The sequence below is a fragment of the Heloderma suspectum genome, chromosome 3, assembly GCF_057233095.1.
Source record: "Heloderma suspectum isolate Gila_16-S chromosome 3, 16-S_ref, whole genome shotgun sequence".
NCBI classification, from domain to species: Eukaryota; Metazoa; Chordata; class Lepidosauria; order Squamata; family Helodermatidae; genus Heloderma; species Heloderma suspectum.
Window position 1 is genome coordinate 216,900,058 of NC_139460.1, and position 13,882 is coordinate 216,913,939.

The 13,882-nt window shown below is 40.7% G+C and overlaps 1 protein-coding gene across 7 annotated transcripts in view; it reads left to right on the forward strand.

The window, feature by feature from the left end:
- The window catches only part of MCU (mitochondrial calcium uniporter), a 126,708-nt gene that overhangs the window by 43,951 nt on the left and 68,875 nt on the right, over positions 1–13,882 (forward strand). For 2 of the 7 annotated variants that reach the window (XM_084845597.1, XM_084845595.1), the window contains exon 2: positions 1–6,241. This exon is cut by the window's left edge. The exons of the other annotated variants lie outside the window; for them this stretch is intronic. The gene's annotated coding sequence lies outside the window, so the exon portion shown is untranslated. Of the gene's footprint in view, positions 6,242–13,882 lie in introns of those variants that run through there. 7 annotated transcript variants of the gene reach the window in all.

Consider the following 13,882-nt stretch of genomic DNA (forward strand, 5'->3'; position numbering starts at 1 on the left):
TGCGTTACAAATTGTGAAGTCTGCTCTGAACACTGGTTCAGAGAATATCTGAACTTATTTCAACAGCAAAGCTATACATTATGTCCCATTGGCATTTTTTCAGAGCCAGCTCCTGTGCATCCAAGGGCAGGGTGAGGCAAATGCAAATGAAGATGATGTGGGTGGTGTGCAGGTAACAATAGCAAGTCTGCTATTTCATAGCAGACAAGCCTGTGTTGGCAGCTTTTATAAGGTCAAAGAGTATCCTCTGGCCTGTTGCTGCAAGTAGGCTTCCATGGTAGGTGTCTGTGCAGTTCCCTCCTTTGGTAAGAGCTAGGTAATGGTGCACAAGCAGAATCCCTCCCAACATTCCTCAGGTCACTAATTCAAGATTTGTTAATAGTCTCTTTCATAGTTGTAGGTGACCTCAACTAGTCGTAGACAGATAGCTGCTTTCCCTAAAATAATTGCAAGGGTCTGGGTAGTTCTGCTGTGTTCTCAGACTGCCAGGTAATCCCCCTCCCCCCCAGTACAACATGCCTTTTGTGGACCACAGAAGATAGGTGAATTCTTTATTGGCTGTAGCTTTCAGGTGATGTAAGGGGATATACAAGTGTTGAGCTTGTAATGTTTACAAGGGATTAAATTAGCTTTTTCCAAAATAGGCCATCTTATGTATGAATCATATTTAGCTTGAAACTTTTAAGTAGGGTATAGAACCTTTGGGCTTTATTTGGAAAAATAAAACCCTCAGGTCTACCAAATGTCTCTTAAATCCCCTATCAAGAATTAGCTCATTATCATAACATCCCTGGGGTTTTCTCTTACTGCTGTTTTTAAAAGGAAGATAATCAGTTTGGTTCTGAGAACTCTTCCTAGTTTTTCCTATTGATGGCCTGCACTGCAGGTGTGCAGGCAGAAGGTCTGAGTATAAATCAGTTGGTAACTATGCTTCCCTCTTGAGATGGCCATCCTTGTATTGCTTGAAATCAGGAATTGCAAGAGGCTTCCACACTGGTAACTGAACATGTCCTGATTTGAATAGGCTGTGCTCTGCAGAGCCAAGTTAATTGAGCATATTTATATGCATCAGGCACCAAGAAGGAAGTCATTCAGAATTCTGGCATAGTATGCATAACCAGCAGTTTTTTTGAAAAACATACACTTTTTTCAAATAGTTTTCAAGGTCTACCAGATGAAAGCAGTAGTCTTGCTCTTCTGCTCCCATACAAGGTACACAGATCTTAAAAGCTTGTGCTTCATAACATAAATTCACAGTCAGAGTGCTTCCACACTAGCCTCTTTCTCTGAAATTGCATCCTTTTGTTTATTTTTTTATGGTGTAAAGAGGAATAAACAGAACTGGCTTTTCAAATTTTTGTAGATAACTGTAATGACAAATAGTTCTACCATTTATTCCCCTATTGCTTTGGGAGTAGCATCTTAGGGTTATTATCCATAATATTTGCAAAAAGTTTCATATGAGATATTTTATTTCTAAAGATTCAGTTGAGACCTTAGCTTGAACCATTCATGTTACACCTTTGTTTCCTTCTATTTTAGAGGAAACAAATATAGGGAAGTACTACTATTACTAGGAAGTAAAACAAGTGTTCAGCTATGTGATCCCTATTGTATAGATTTCTGTAGATAGTATTGATTTGAGTGAAAATACATCTATTCCTAATCATGTGCTTGCGAAGAAGTGTGGCTACTTAAGGAGTTCATCCAATATAGTCAGTGTCTCTTAGTTTCTGAATAGGCACTCTATGTCTAACATATGGTCTCAAGTCTAAAAAGCCCCATAATTTAGTAATCTGTGTTGTTCCAGGCCAGAACAGGTAGTACCATGCCCTGTGTTGGGCTGTCTGATTTTTCTCCTTAACAGAACGAGTTCGTTTTTTATTCTAAACTTGCCTTTAGCAAAATAGGAACAGGAATGATTTTAGAAATGTCAAACACATAGGGTGCAATCCTATGCATGCTTAGAAAGAAAAAAGGCTGGCTGGGGCATGCTGAGAATTGTAGGGCTTTTTTCTGTCTAAACATGAATAGGATTGTACCCTTATTGTCATAACTTTTTATTATTGAATTATATATTACTAGACCTGTAATGATTTGATAGAATTGTGTTTTTCCAATGTCTTAAGCAGCTTCATTTGCTTTTTGAGGTGATCTGCTTTCTCTTCTTAGAAATAGGTTTTTACTACTCCCATGTTTCAGGTTTATGTGCAAGTCTTGTTAGTGGTTTTCACTACATTGCTTCCATTGCTCTTAAAGATTATTTCATTTAAAAACATTTATATCCTCTTTTTCAGTGCCTTTTAAACATGCAAAAGTACAATCAAGTGGCTGTCCCTGTCGCTAAGTGTAAGCTGAAGGATACGTGGCAAGAGCTGTGGGAAAGCCAGACCACTAATAAGTTTCTTGAGTGAAACCAGTACTTTAGAACTGAAATGTGTCACTTCAGAACTGAAGGAAGGAACTTTTGCTTCCTTATCATGCATATAAATAAAATATTTTGTAGAAGACCAAGATCAATAAGCTGCACTTGAAACAGAAGGCAAACCACATGTTAGTTTTTAGTTTATTAATGTTCAGTGTAGTGTTTGAGTATCAAAGATAAAACCTATACATTGCCTAAGCATTTGATGCTATTTCCTTAAAACGTGGTAGAAGTATCTGCAAAAATGAAGGAGGAACATGGTATGGAACTAGTCTGTGTCTATGTTCAGTTCTACTTCCTTAATTTCTTGTTCGTGTTTTGGAGAAGCTTGTCATACTTGGCTATCTTAAGGCTTGCCCTCTTTGGGAACATCAGTCACATGCATCAAAGAAAACTTTCCATTGAATAACTGCTTTCTAATCCCTAAAACTATTTCTAATGTCTCTGATCTAGGTGTTTGGGTAGGACACATAATACACTAATGGCAGCTTCAACTTTTAACTATATGGCACCGGTGAGTGCACTGCTCCCATTTTATTATTTTTCTTAAGTGCGTGTTCATAATGTGAATGGGAAAGGTGTAAAGATACTGTAACCCTCTAAAACTTAGCAGCAGACCAGAAAAAAGAGTTTGTCTTGGCTGTGTCTTCTTTAGGTTGCTTACTTCTTGTAGTTACTCTGGTGCTTTGATTCACTGGACACTTGCAAAAATAAGCCTGGGTTTTACACAGCTATAAAAAGTGGTTGATTATAAAGGTTGATTATTACCTGAATTAGTATTTTTTCCTATTGCAATAGCTTAGAATTGGGTGTAATTTATTAAATGAACCATAATGCTTATTAAGGATATTCCTCTTAAATTGTTATACATATTGTTACTGGGGTCCTACATGGTGTTTTCTTACCATTTCCTTTGGCGTTAAAAATACCTTGTACCTAGATTCTAATGCAGTGTGAAGCTATTTTGTGCTTACTTGAAGCATATGCAGTGTAGTAATATTGCTAGGTGCAGGGGATGGGTGGGTTTAGAGTAGGGATGGGAAATGTTTTTTAGCCCAAGGCCTGAATTTGTTGTATCTGAATATTTTTTGCAGCAAATGAAATGCAGGTGAAATCTCATAGTTAAATACATGCTATAAAGTCCTAGAACTATTTCATCATAATAGCTGAAGAGAGCAATCCTGTGGCCCCTAGACAGCGTCTGGGACACCATAGTATGCTGCTGATCTCCTCCTCCTCTGTGCCCATGGACAGAGCTATGAGCATGGAGGAGGAGATCTGATTGTGCATCTTCTCTTCCCCCTCCCCCTCCCAGCCACCGGGGAAATCTTCTCTTACAAGGTTGCAAGTGCAACCTTGTAAGAGAAATCAGAGAGGGAGAAAAGAGAGGGGAGAGAAGAGGCTGGGATACTCAGGATCTTATGGCCTCTCCAGTCCCCTCCCTACGAACCAAAATGTACGTTAGCTAGATGGGCTCAGAGGCCCGTCTACCTGCTTTTTATATTTTAAATGGAAGAACGGATATGAAATTGATTCTGTCCTCTTCTCAGCAGGGCACAGGATAGGCAGAGGGCTCTGCACTTGGGGCCCTTTGTCTATCAGGAGAGCAACCCACAGGATTACACTCTAAATAGATTAAACAGTATTTTTTTTAGCTTTTTCTGTCCTTTGGGATTGGGGAAGCAATTACTTTTTAAAGTGTAGAGTTTGCATTTAAATATATTTACAGAGCAGTAGATATATTCAAACTCTAAATTCTTAGAAGATGAATTATCCATTTTATATGCTTCCTCATTTATAGTTTAAAGGGATAGAGGTTAAATACTGCATAAAGAAACAAGGCTGCCTGAATAGTAATCCAGGCTGGGCCTTTTCTAACACTTTGAAGTTGTGTTATTTATTTACCTTATATACTGTTTTTCTGACAATTTATTCGAGATTGTTTACAATTTAAAACAGTAGTAAGTAATCCAATAGTCACAATGCAAAATGAAAAGGAGATGGGAAGGGAAGAAGAAAATAAGTTAACCCAGGTTCCAATTCCAACATAATCTAACATAATTGTTAAAATGACTAGATGGAATAACCACTGAGGGAGACAGCTCTGGGAAGGAAGGAGTCAAATGGTGTCAGGTTCAAGCTGAGTGGATGGAGGGTCAATATTTTCTGCATTTAATTTCCTTCTGACCTCACTGTTTACAACCCCACCCCCATATGTACTGCACAAAAACCTGAAACTCTCCAGCGCTCCATGCATCTGATGAAGTGATCTGTAGTCCACAAAAGCTTATGTCAAATAAATTTGTTATTGATAATATTACGAGCAAAGCAAGTTATACATAATACATTTAAGTTCCTAAGGAAACAAAGTGACTTTAGATCCATAAAGAGCACAAAATATCAAGTATTGCATATTTTCCCCAACATTTCTGTTTCCCCCTGAAAAATCCAGGGGAAAAACCATCCCCCCCCCCCCATGGCATCAAAATTTCCAGAAATTCTATGCACACGCACACATGTCTGTCTGTCTATACACACACACACTATGAGTCTTCTGTTCATAATGGTGACTGTTCTGCTAGATTTAAAAAAAAGTTAAATGACTATGACAAAAGATGATGTGGGAATTAATACATAGAACCTAAAAACCTTTCTCCTCTCTGAAAATACCGATAATATATCTAATCGGGTGCATAGTATTGTATTTCAAGGTGGTCTGGGTCACTTCTCGGACTTCAACAGGTGAGCATTTTTCATCTTGAAACATCTTTTTTTTAATAGACCATGTCATTGTTTTAGCTTGTATAGTAAAACATGATAATGGCTGTAAAACTACTGAAGCAGTTTAACTACTGCTGTCTCATTCAGAGTAGTTATTTTACTTGATAGTACTGTTAAGTTAGTGTCTTAAGACAATTATTGACAGACTTTAGATACTCTTATTTGTAAAACCAATAATTTCTAAAATGCGTATTTTGTTCCTGTGTGTTCCCAGGAACAAAATATGTGACAAGGTTCCCAGAACATATTGGAATTGCCATTTGAAAGCTGAGAGTTCTTACATGTGAACAGAGATCTCATTTTGACCTGTAGCAAATTCAGCAAGATGCTCATCCGCCATTAAACTAGAATTAAATTTTAGTGCCTCAATTAGGAAACTGGTAAATTCAACTTTTTCTTTAAAACCCAAAGCTCGCCAGGTGCAGACTTTCTTCAATTGCCTCCTGAAAATACAAAACAAATCCTCAAACCCCATCCTCCTTCCTTTCCATCCAGTGTTGGACTGGATGGTCTTTTGATCCTTTCTAGCTCTGATTCTGAAAAGTTAATTCCATATGAGGATGGAGCTCTCCATTCGTAGTTGCATAGTCCTGCCATTCAGCAGTGAAAGAGGAAATTGACATCCTGTTGGCTACAGTATGATTTTTTATTTATTTTATTTATTATTAAATTTATTAATCGCCCATCTGGCTGGTCACCCAGCCACTCTGGGCGATGTACAACATACAATAAAAACAGTTTAAAACAATAAAATTCTACAATAAAAACATTTTCTAAAATACCCTAACCCACCCCAAATGCCTGCCTGAACAGCCACGTTTTTAATGCATGATGGAAGCTCATTAAAGAGGGGGCATGACGGAGTTCCTTAGGGAGGGAGTTCCACAGAGTGGGGGCCACCACAGAAAAGGCCCTCTGCCTCGTCCCCACCAGTCTAGCTGTCCTGGCTGATGGGACAGAGAGAAGGCCATCCGAGGCTGATCTTGTTAAGCAGCCTGTCTGGTGCTGCTGGAGGCGCTCCTTAAGATAGGCTGGGCCGGAACCATATAGGGTTTTAAAGGTCAAAACCAACACCTTGAATTTGGCCCGGAAAACAACTGGTAACCAGTGCAACTCCTTCAGCACTGGAGTGATGTGATCTCGCCGGCGGCTGCCTTTAATCAGGCGAGCCGCTGCGTTCTGTACCAGCTGCAGTTTCCGAACTGTCTTCAAGGGTAACCCCACGTAGAGTGCATTACAGTAGTCTAAACGAGAGGAGACCAGGGCATGTACTACCGATGGGAGCAGATGGTCGAGAAGGAAGGGACACAGCCGCCGTATCAGATGGAGTTGATACAGCGTTGTCTGGCTCACAGCTGACACCTGAGCCTCCATGGACAGCTGGGAGTCCAAAAAGACCCCCAGGCTGCAGACCTGGTCTTTCAAGGGTAGCTGTACCCCATTCAACACCAGGTCAACATCCCCCAGCCTCCTCTTGTCTCCCACCAAAAGTACCTCGGTCTTGTCAGGGTTCAGCTTCAGCCTATATCTCCCCATCCAGCCACTCACCATCTCCAGACATTGGGACAGGGATTCTACGGCCAACCTTGGTGAAGATTTGAACGAGAGGTAGAGCTGCATGTCATCCGCATATTGATGACACTGCACCCCAAACCTCCTGATGATAGCCCCCAGCGGCTTCACATAGATGTTAAATAGCATCGGGGAGAGGATGGAACCCTGTGGCACCCCACAGGTGAGTGGCCACGGGTCCGAAACCTCCTCTCCCAGTGCTACCCTCTGGTACCTGCCGGAGAGGAAGGACCGGAACCACCGCAATACGGTGTCCCCAATGCCCAACCCCTCCAGGTGGTCCAGGAGGATACCATGGTCAATGGTATCGAAAGCCGCTGAGAGGTCGAGGAGAACAAGGAAGGAGCATTCACCCCTATCCAGAGCCCTCCTCATATCATCTGCCAAGGCAACCAAGGCCGTTTCTGTCCCATGCCCAGGCCTGAAGCCCGACTGAAATGGGATTTCAGATGGACTGAAATCCATCAAATCATTAGTTGAAAGTTGTGCTTTCCATTTTTAATTTCTCAGATCTGCAGTGGTGTTGGAGAATAGCTTCTGCATAGTAGATAGCAGCCAGAAAGTAAGGATTGTATGGCCAGTTTACCATACTCTGTTTCATGAGTGTTTGCCAGCACGTTCTCCCACTTCCACTGAAATTTCCAGATATTGTCCACCATAAGAGTCTGTTGTTACAGAGGAATTTAGACATGTTGGCTCTCTGCACATGTGAGGTTAGTGCTTTGTATATTTCTTGACATCACCCTGACACCTTGGCTAAAGGTTTCATTTTGTTCTGGAAAGCAGAACAAAACTAGAGCATTGGCTTGAAGGTTGCCAGGAATGAGAAGAGATCCTCTGATGGTTGCAGAGGACTAGAGTCAAATTTCTTATGTGCAATGTGGAGGATGTATATCCTCCAATGATTACATCAAAACGAGTTGCTCCCATAGAACTGTAGATACCTGCAAATGTCTACTTGACTTCCAGGTCACCACCCCAGAAGACAACCCAAGAGGGCACCCTTAAATTGGTCAGTACAGAGCCTTGGTGGGAAATATGGCCCAATCCTGAACTTTCCCCGCCTGAGATAGATCAGTTGGTGGGAGGACCATCTGGTGCACCTATCATGATGCCTTTTGTTCTGAATATATCCACTGAACTTTATCACAGAGGCATGGTTTTGTTGGCTTTAACTAAGGGAGTAAGGAACCTCTCTGAGATTTCCTCTCATCCCCCAGATTCAAGGTACTGATCACTTTGTACACCATCCTGAGTCCAGCCATTGAGCCATTTGTACTCTTTATTCTGAAGTCTATAGCTGCCCTTGAGTTTGGGCACCAAGCATGTTGTTTTTGTATGCATTCTTGTTGCTCTGTCACCATGGGATTCGGTTCTGCTTCAAGAATCGCCTGGGTTTGTTTAGCTCTTACACATGTTCCTCATGATACTTTCCTAGCATTCTACTCTGTTGCCAAACCCACATTTCCAGAGACAGAGTCCTCCTTTCCCTATTCTTGAACCACCCTGCTGCATTGTTTGTCCAGAGAGATAAATGTTTCTGTACACTAGATAGAGCTTCACCCCCTGATGAAGTGCCTGTTGAATCCAGAACTTGGTTTCATGCTAGACAAGTCAAACTTTGGGCATCCTGCACCCCCTCTCCTTTGGTGTCCCACAGGGGCTGCACCATCCACATGAGTTGCTGGCTCTCAGTCCAGTAGTGGTGGTAAGCAGGGAATCTGGGGCATCATGGAATCTGCTACAAGCATCTTGAGTCAAAACGCAACCACTTGTTTAGCCACATTTTTTGTTTCATTTTCAGTTCCGGTTCTTGCCTCCTTTCTTCAGTTCCCTTGCCTCTCTCCATGTTTGTTATTTTCCACAAGAGTAGTCAAGGTCTAAGAAAAATCCTCTTTTTAAAAACTCTCCCTTTTAAATCCTTTTTAAAAGACTCTTCTGTTTTTGCAACCATATTGTCCTAAGTCTGGAGTCCCTAATAATAGATAAGCCTCCATTTGGTCTCCCCTCTCTTTCCTCTGGTGCCAGAATCTTCCAGGACCAACTTTGGATATATCCTCTATTGGTTGTTCCTGGATAGTGTGGCATTCAAGAGTTCCTAAGCAATTTGAGGAGTTTGTCCCATTTTTGGAATTCTTAACCAAATGCTGGGAGACTTGAGGGTACCCTACATCCACTATGAGTTTGCAAATGACCATAATCAACCAGGGGTTGAGTCCCTTTGTGTTCTCCTTACTGTGAAGTAATGTAAATGTAACAGCTTTGACTCCATTTCCTTCTCCTTTCCCTCTAAATCTCTCATTTCTACTCTACACGACCCAGCACTTGATCTTTCCGCTGGCGTACAGCTTCCCAAACCTTGCCTTGCCATTTCCATAGCATCCTCTTCCCACAACCTTTATGATAAATGTTAATTCCCCTGCCTCTGTCTTTATCTTTATGTTAGGGCATATTAGAAGTTCTATGCTGGTGTACGTCATAGAGGTAGCTTTATTTTTTTCTTCTGTAACATATTGGTGGTTAAATTAAAAGCTTATACTTTTGAACCTTAACGGTTGTCTTGAAATAACTATTCCCCACTTCGTTGAAGCACAGAACGTAAATCATAGTGCATATGATCCCTTTATTCCTGTGTTAGTTGTGACACACGTGCATGCAAGTTCACATACATAGGCGAAATGAGGACTGCTTGTTGTGATTTCTTTTCTGCTTAAAAAGAATTTTTTTTATGCAAAACATTTACTACATCCTACTGCTGGTTTAAAATAGTTCATATCTCACACAGTCTGACTTCTATGAAATACCTGCTAACTACTTTGTCTCTCATGGCGCACATGGTGCATTCTCTCTGAATGTAAATGATTAGGGATACAATATATGGTGTGTGTTTTACTTCATGTAGTCAAGTTGTTTTTGTACTCTGAAGAATTTCTTTAAACTATTATGCCTAATAGAGACATTGGGGTTTTTTTTAGACAGTATATTCTGATCTTGCAGATGGGGAATGGAACCAGGGAGCTAGCATCCTAAGGACCAAACTGGAATTGGAACAAGGGCTAAATTTAAACAGGTGCACCAATTCACCACCTCCATTCACAGGTGGTAAGTGTGTGTGTGTGTGTGTGTGTGTGTGTGTCGGGGGGCTGTTTAGTGATTTTGAACCCACAAAACCGATGGGATGCTTACCATGGCAGCCACTACTTCCTCTCTGTTTTTTATCTTTGAAAAGTTGAAAAGCTGTTTGGTTCTGTTGGTAGCTGCAGCAGGAGTGGAGAGCCATCTTCCACCATGCTTCTTCCCACCAGCATCCCATGATTAATGCTAGCATCATCCCTGAAGCACTCCGGAGAGGAAAGAACAGCCACTGCCATGATAAACATCTATACAGACACACACACACGTGTGCACGTGCAAATGATACAAACTGGTTTGGCCTCTCATTTGAAGTGGCAATGTGTGAAATCTAATGACAGCATTAGTTGATTTTGTGTCATGTTGCAGTGTCAATTATAAGTTGCCTTCACTAATTTTCTGAAAGAGGGATATAAACATGTGAAATCATGGTAGCATTTCCCATGTATTATACCTTTTCTGATCTGTTACTACAAATGTTTTCTATGACAAGGCACCAGTTTAAAAGGGCATATGAATATCTCCCATAAATAGAGGGGTGTCACTACATATTACAGTGGTGAACATTGCTTTCCCATGATAAATGTGTCTGCTGTTAGCTGTCTGAGGCACTGTTACAAGGCAAATTAGTTTGTCATAGCAATCCTTCAAAATCCTTACAAACTGTAGGCCTTTTAAGGTTGATTCGAATTCTTCATAACGCACAGCTAAAGAACAGCAGTTTTCAGTGTTCATGGTGGGGTGGACTCTTCACTCTTTGGTTAGGGTTACTGATATTAAGGGCTTCTCTACATTATGCAAAAATCCTGCATCTTTACCAGGGCTTTCTTCTTCCAGAGTCCTTCTGGGTTTATGATGGGCTTCTTTGGACAGCGAACACATGATTTGGAATTGAAAACTTCCCTTCTTGGCAAATTGGCAATGCTCTATATATTCAACAAAACAGTGCCATCTAGTGGCTGAATTATAGCACAATGATGGCATTTCACACCGCTGATATGACACCATTAAGGTTTATTGCAGTTTATCTCCGAACTTTTTGAAAGCAGGATAAAGAGGGAGAAGTGTGGGAGACATCCTGGAGGTTGATGTCGTGTAAAGGACCCGCAAACTTCTGTGAGTGGCCAATCACAACTGTGCAATAAAACCCTCATGCAGAAATCCTGTAAGTGTACTCTAGGTTGGCTGTCTTTAAACTGTCTAGCTTCAGGGAACACTTTACATTATATCGGCTTATGTGACACGCAGTGGTTACTTGACAAATAGGATCCTGGCCAGGCCTATTGGGCCTTGCATCAGGTTGTATTGACTGAATGTGACCTAGAATACATCCAAAACATGCCCCGGCCCCTGATCCCATCTGTGCATTGTAGGGGAAGATCAGTGATGATGGGTGAGTTGTCTTTTGCAGACAGTTGTCCACTGAGAAACCCTAATAAGCTCTGAGGAACTTCAAGTTTATAGCAGAATAAGTGGATTGTTCAGTGGCCTTGGTTCCGCTGTCTGCCCTTTTATGGCTGAGGGGTGGAGTTTGGTTCTATAATGACGCCGAAGCTTTTCTAGGCTGTGTGAATTACCGCGTATTGGAAGCCAAGTTGGGAAATCTACAAATAATTGCCTTTATCAGGCCATATTTTCAGGCCCTAGGGGGCAAATGGCCAGTGACGAGGTGAGTTTTACTAGGCATCTGGCATGGCCCTGCCAATCTGGATTGGGAGCATGCTCAGATTAAGGGCCCCAGAGCTGCTTTTTCTTCAAAATAAAAGTGGCCAGTTTAAGCACATGGTGTTTCTGCTGCAGATCCCCCCCCCCCGCCTTATTACCCATGCTAATTGGCACTGAGTTGCACTTTTGTCCATTTTATTAAAAGTGTTGTAAGAATACCTGGGTGTGTACAGTTGGGTTCTCTAGTCTGATGTAAATTACCTATGTTTTAAGTATCCTATACTATTCCATCAGGCTTTGTTAAGCTGTGGATATTTGATGTTGGGTGCCAACTATAGAAAAAGAGAATTTCCAGCAGGGATAACTGCATATTTTTTTTAAAGAAACAGATACTTAAAAGTATATCAATACCATATAAAGTATTTGAGAGCAAATTGGATGTGGGGAGGAGAAAATGATGAAGGCAAAGACAAAATTTAGCTGGAATATGCTGTAACTTGCACAAATAAATGTGAAGAGTCGGAAACGACTGAACAACAAAAATACTTCTATTTGTTTATGAACTTTCTGACATTAAGATTAGTGACTTAGAAATTTATAGCAAGCACTACTTCAATTCTAAATGTGGTGATTATGCAGTCTATTAAAAAAATGATTTGTACCACTTTTCTGCTTTTTTAGCTAATGCTAGTATAATTACTTTTTAATGAAAAATAAAACAAATGTGTCTTTCTTGCCTAATTTAATAGGAGGCAGTATAAATGTACTTAAAATATTCCAGCAGTATGTTATAGTGAGGCCAGAAACAGCCACAGAAAATATTGAAATGTGAAGGTTAGATCTCTGAGATGGCCTTGTGCATCAGGAAAACCCCTCTGTTATCTGCCATGAATGTTAATGGAGCTGCCAAACATTCAGATTGGTGAACAGATTCTGTAAATATCAAAAATATCTGGGGAACGATGCGCATGACTGTACTGGAAATGTTTCAAGCCTCCTGTATTGAAAAGGGCTGCAGAACTGCTGTATGTTTCTAGGGCATAGTATGGGAGTTCCCTGCACCAAAAGGTAATTCCCAGACATCCTGGGGCAGGGCGGAAGAACAATATTTTAAAATAACTTGTGTTTCGTGCACACACTGCCTATCGGGAAGAATTACTCAAATCTGCATTGAGGGAGATTCTTTGAGAGTCATGGGAGTGGGGATTCCGACCATTATAGTGCCTCTCCTCAGCTTTGCTTGCTTAGTATGCAGAGTGAGTTTTATCATCCAGCATGAGTATCTCCCCGTCTCTTATACATCACACACTCAGCAAAGCAAGCAGCAGTAGATGCTGAGAACCCTGGCAGTACAAATGCTAGTGCTTTGCTATAACCTTGGTGCTGTTGCAAGGTTACTGGCTGTATTGACTGAAAGCTGCAACTTTATTTCCGTTAGCAGATTGTCTTTGGGTGCCTCTTTTTTTCCTAACATTAAAGTTTCCATTCCTCTCTTTAAAAAAAGTAAAATGAGCTAGTTTATTAAGATTTACGGTAAAATATGCATTTGGTATGCAGATAAAATCTCAGATCTGATATAGTCTTCCTGCTAGCAGTTACTTTCCTTTTAAAAACAAATACTAGATATTAGAGTGAAAGGATGCTCCTGAATTTGCTTGCAATACGTTACAGAAGAAATCAAGCTCAGAATACTCAAAACTGGATTATTGAAATAGGCTCCATGATGTACATTTGTTTATTCCAAAGCTTGCTACTAGCATTTTTTTCCCCTGGCACATTATTGCAGATAAAGTATAGTGGTAGATGTTTTCCAGTTTTATTAGTGCATGGTGTTTTATCTTAAAGGATTATTTTGCCTGACCTTGCATGGTTATTCTGGTCCAGATATGTGTCTGCTCGCCCATCTTTCAAAACAGCCCCTTCTGGGCTTTGTTGCCTTGCATAAATCATTTTGTGCTTTGGGTAGCCACCATAAGAGTCATGATCTGCATCCAGTCCATCAGAGCTTTTTATTGGAGAAATACTGCCGCCATCTCAGCAGTGCCTAAATTGTTTATTATTTATTCTTGTTTATTATTTATTTATTTAAAATATTTCTTGGCCGCCTTTCAGGGCAGAAGCCCTCCCAAGGTGGCATACAGCAATAACACATAAAAACAGTATGATGATAAGAGCAAGAAAAACAGCAAGAATACAGTAAAAGCAGCAATAAAACCACCAAGAAAACTAGCAATAAAAGCAGCAGCAAAAGCAGAAAAGTTTCTTTCAAAAGGCTGTCAAAGTTCTGTATGTTGTGGGAGCAATATT